The 4,377-nt window shown below is 45.3% G+C and overlaps 1 non-coding gene across 1 annotated transcript; it reads right to left on the minus strand.

Moving 5' to 3' along the window:
* Positions 1-521: 521 nt before the first annotated feature.
* LOC114809823 lies at positions 522-659 on the minus strand. Its single transcript, XR_003757598.1, has one exon. It is a non-coding gene; the product is annotated as a small nucleolar RNA SNORA7 (small nucleolar RNA).
* Between the last annotated feature and the right edge of the window lie 3,718 nt (positions 660-4,377).

The following is a 4,377-nucleotide window of genomic DNA, read 5'->3' on the forward strand; positions in this document are numbered from 1 at the left end:
TTAGAATAGTGCTCTGCACACAGTAAGCTCTTAAACACCAACATTATTATTATTATTATTACAAGCTAATCAGGTTGGACAGAGCCTCTGTCCCACTTGGGGGTCAAGTCTTAATCCCCATTTTACAGATGAGGTAACTGAGACACAGAGAAATGAAGTGACTTGCTCAAGGTCACACAGCAGACAAGTGGCAGAGCCAGGGTTAGAACCCAGGTTCTTCTGACTCCCAGAGCTGTGCTCAATCCACTAGGCCACATTGCTTCAGCTTTGAAAACGAAGGGCTGCGGGGTATATTTATGTAGTCTTACCTTATGCCGTCGAGTCATCTCTGACCCTTAGCAACTCCATGGACACCTCATTCCCCCAGAATGCCCCATCTCCAACTGCAATAGTTCTGGTAGTGGATCCATTGAGTTTTCTTGATAAAAATATGGTTTACCATTGCCTCCTTCCGCTCAGTAAACTTGAGTCTCCACCCCGACTCTCTCCCATGCCGCTGCTGTCCAGTACAGGGGGTTTTGACTTGTAGCAGATTTCCTTCCACTCACTAGCCACTGCCCAAACTAGGAGTGGAATGGGTATGCCTCTCCTCAACTCTCCCTCTCATAGTCGAGGCTGGTAGAGTACTGGAAACTCTCCAGGGGAAATACTGAGAGGAGATGTATGTAGTACTTCATTGCTTTTGGGACCCTGAGATCGAACATGATGGTATTTATTAAGCATTTATTCCATTCCAAACACCGTGCTGAGAACTGGGGTAGAGACAAGATAATCAGATCACACAAGTTGGTTCTCACAACTATCGTGCTTGGCACAGAGAAATTGTTTGGCAAATACCAATGTTTGATTGATTAATCGAGAGATGGGGGAGCAGGTATTTGCATTCCCGTTTTATAGAGGTGGAAACTGAGGTGTAGAGATGTTCTGTGACTTGCCTAAAGTAACATAACAAGCCAGTGGCAGAGCTGAGATTACAACCTAGGTCTCCTGATTATGGTCCCAAGCAATTGTCATTAGATCATGCTGTCTCCCTTTCCAGTCCAGTGAGGTTGGTCTTTGCCAATCGGACCGTGGTATTTGCTGAGCACCTACTGAGTGGAGAGCTCTACACTAAGCAGCCAAAGGAAAACACACATTTGCTGCGGTCAGTCTCAGTAGTTGCAACATTTTTATGGCGATGCACTGTACTAGGCCCTTAGGATGTACAGAATAAGGAAGTTGCAGGTTTTTACCCACAAGGAGTTTACACCCTAATGGGGTGACAAACCTGAAAATATTTATAACTGAAGCTGTCAAAATGAATGAGTACAAATATTGTAGTCACTCGTGTAATTGTCACACCATTTGGTATCATTTTTGCAATCCTAAACGGGGAATTAATTATAGCAATAAGGGGAGCATAGGAAAATGAGGGGAAAAAAGGAATCAAAGAGGGGAAAAGGAAAATAAAGGTAAAATGGTACAAGAAACTACCTCTTTTGCTTCTAATGCACTCTCCCAAGAGCAGCAAACAAAGCACATTCAGTTAATTAACCTTTCCCTCTCCTTCCTTCTCCTTCCCCCTTTTCTACCCCCAAGAGTTTGTACATCTCAATGAAAAACTCCAATCTGCATCTGCAGCATTGGCACATTCTGACTCTTCTCCTCCCCACCTTAATCTCTTATTACCTCCTTCAAAATCAAGGAGGTGGAGCAATTATGCATCGGAGGCAATGATTGCTAATTTACACCCTCCTTAGCATTTATGTATATTTCCTATTTTCCTTCATAATTGCATTCACCCCTTCATTTTCCTAGTCAGTAAATCCTCCCATGTGTCTGTTCTTTAGTTTGACCTGGAAAATCTCTGTGAAGCAGCATCAATGGGATTTTTCCAGCCTCTTAAATTACCTTCTGAGAGTGGTCCACATTTCAACTCAATATACCAGATAAACAAGATCCAATTTACTCATATCCTCAAGGAACTGAAGCCTTGGGCCTAGAGCTAATGGTGCTCACCTTAAACAGCACGCAAGGCAGCCTGCTATTCCCTCCCTTCCCCTAACAAAAGATAATAATAATAATGTTATTTGTTATGCACTTACTATATGCCAAGCACTACTCTAAGCACTGGGATAGATGCAAGGTAATCAGGTTGTCCCACGTGGGGCTCTCACAATCTTAATACCCATTTTACACATGAGGTAACTGAGGCACAGAGAAGTTAAGTGCTTTGCCAAAGTCACAAGCAGATAAGTGGCGGAGCTGGCATTAGAACCCACGTCCTCTGACTCTCAAGCCTGTACTCTTGCCACTAAGCCATACTGCTTCGCAAAGCCACACTGTTTCCATGACGGAAAGATCCTGTCACACATAAGTAGGTGGGTCACCCTTCCCCAACACTCCCTTCCCCTCAGTGGACCTCCCTTCCCCTCCCATCAACTCTGGCCTGTTGTTGTGGACAAGGTGCAGGAGCCACAGTGCCCACAGGTAATAATAATAATTATTATAGTACTTGTTAAGCACTTACTATGTGCCAAACCCTGTTCTAAGCACTGGGGTAGATATGAGTTTAACAGGTTGGACACCGTCCCTGACCCACATGGAGCTCACACTCTTAATCTCCATTTTACAGATGAGGCTCAGGGAAGGTAAGTGACTTACCCAAGGTCATAGAACAGATATCTAGCAGAGCAGAGCAGTAGCCACCACCCCTGTGAGCAGAAGCAGCTTAGGGCCCCAGGCCCTGGACCCATTTATGCCCGAAAGGGGAAGCGCCTAGATCTCGCCTGTCTGGAGATCTCTTTCAAGAGTCCTTCCCAAACTAAGCCCCACTTTTCCTTATCACCCACTCCCTTCTGTGTCATCCTGATTTGCTCCCTTTGCTCTTCCCACTCTCCCTGCTCCATAGCACTTATGAATGTCTCTGTAATTTATATATTTATATTGATGTATGTTTATTTGTATTGATGTCTGCCTCCCCCCTTCTAGACTGTGAGCTCGTTGTGGGCAGAGATTGTCTCCATTGTTTTATTGAACTTTCCCAAGTGCTTAGTACAGTGCTATGCACACAATAAGTGCTCAATACATATGACTGAATTGAATACATGAGTGAATGGGAAAGAGACATCAGACCTGAAAGAAGAGAAGCAGAAGTGAGGGCCAATGATCAAGTTCCCCCGGAACCACCCAACAACTGGTGCTCTCCTCTCCTTCCCTGCATTCCACAATCCTTGGCTGTGAGGGAGCAGAGCCGGGGAGCCCATTATTGGGCAGGGATTGTCTCTAACTGTTGCTGAATTGTACATTCCAAGTGCTTAGTTCAATGCTCTGCACACAATAAGCGCTCAATAAATACAATTGAATGAATGAATGAATGAATGAATGAATGAATAGAGCTACCAGAACTACCCCGAGAAAACCCAGTCATGGAGGCCAAGAAGCATGCTAATCACCTCAGCCATTAGTACCAGAGAAGCATTGCGGCCTAGTGGAGAGAGCCCGGGACTGGGAGTCAGAAGGACCTGGGTTCTAAACCTGCCACTGCCAATTTCTTGTCGTGTAACCTTGGGCAAGTCACTTCACTTCTCTGTATTTCAATTCCCTGAACCCTAAAATGGAGTTTCAACACCTGTTCCCCCTTCTACTTGGACTGTGTGCCCCATGAGGGAAAGGGACCTATTTTTTTAATGGTATTAGTTAAGCGCTTACTATGTGTCATACACTGTTCTAAGTGCTAGGGTAGGAACAAATTAATTAGGTCAGACAGAGTCCCTTTCCCGCTAACAGTAGGCACTCCAAGGCCAGAGTTTCTCCTCTCCTTTCTCCCTGCTCTCCACCCTTACACCAGATATACACATATGCTCTCTCTCTCTCTCTCTCTCTCTCTCTAATGTACACACAAACACACACACACACACACACACTAGCACACAGCTTTTGGAGTGAATTGGACCCTGCTAAACTGGGAGAATGGTGCAGAGGAGCCAGTTTGGGAAAAGGGGAGATTCCTGATGAGTGCGCACCTCAGTCTTGCAAATGATACTTTTGTGCTCCCAGTCACATACACACATGTGCACTCAAGCACACACACACGCACACATACACACACACCCTTAGGTCAGAAGCTTATTCCTGCTAGCATGCTACCTCAAAACCTGGAAGTGTGAGTTGTGTATGTGTGTGTGTGTTTTTGTGTCTGTGTTTAAGGAAGTGCTTGCCCACAGGGTAGAGGAATAACACTGGAGTAGCGGCTTTGTTGTTTTCACAAGTAGCACAACATAATGGTGTCAACGGGACCGCCCCCCCACCCCCAACACACCACAAAATCAATTAGCCTCAGGGCCCCTGTGGGAGTATAAATTGTCTAGTCCTTGACCTCCACAGGCTGTGTTTGCA

This window comes from Ornithorhynchus anatinus, chromosome 2, assembly GCF_004115215.2.
Source record: "Ornithorhynchus anatinus isolate Pmale09 chromosome 2, mOrnAna1.pri.v4, whole genome shotgun sequence".
NCBI lineage: Eukaryota > Metazoa > Chordata > Mammalia > Monotremata > Ornithorhynchidae > Ornithorhynchus > Ornithorhynchus anatinus.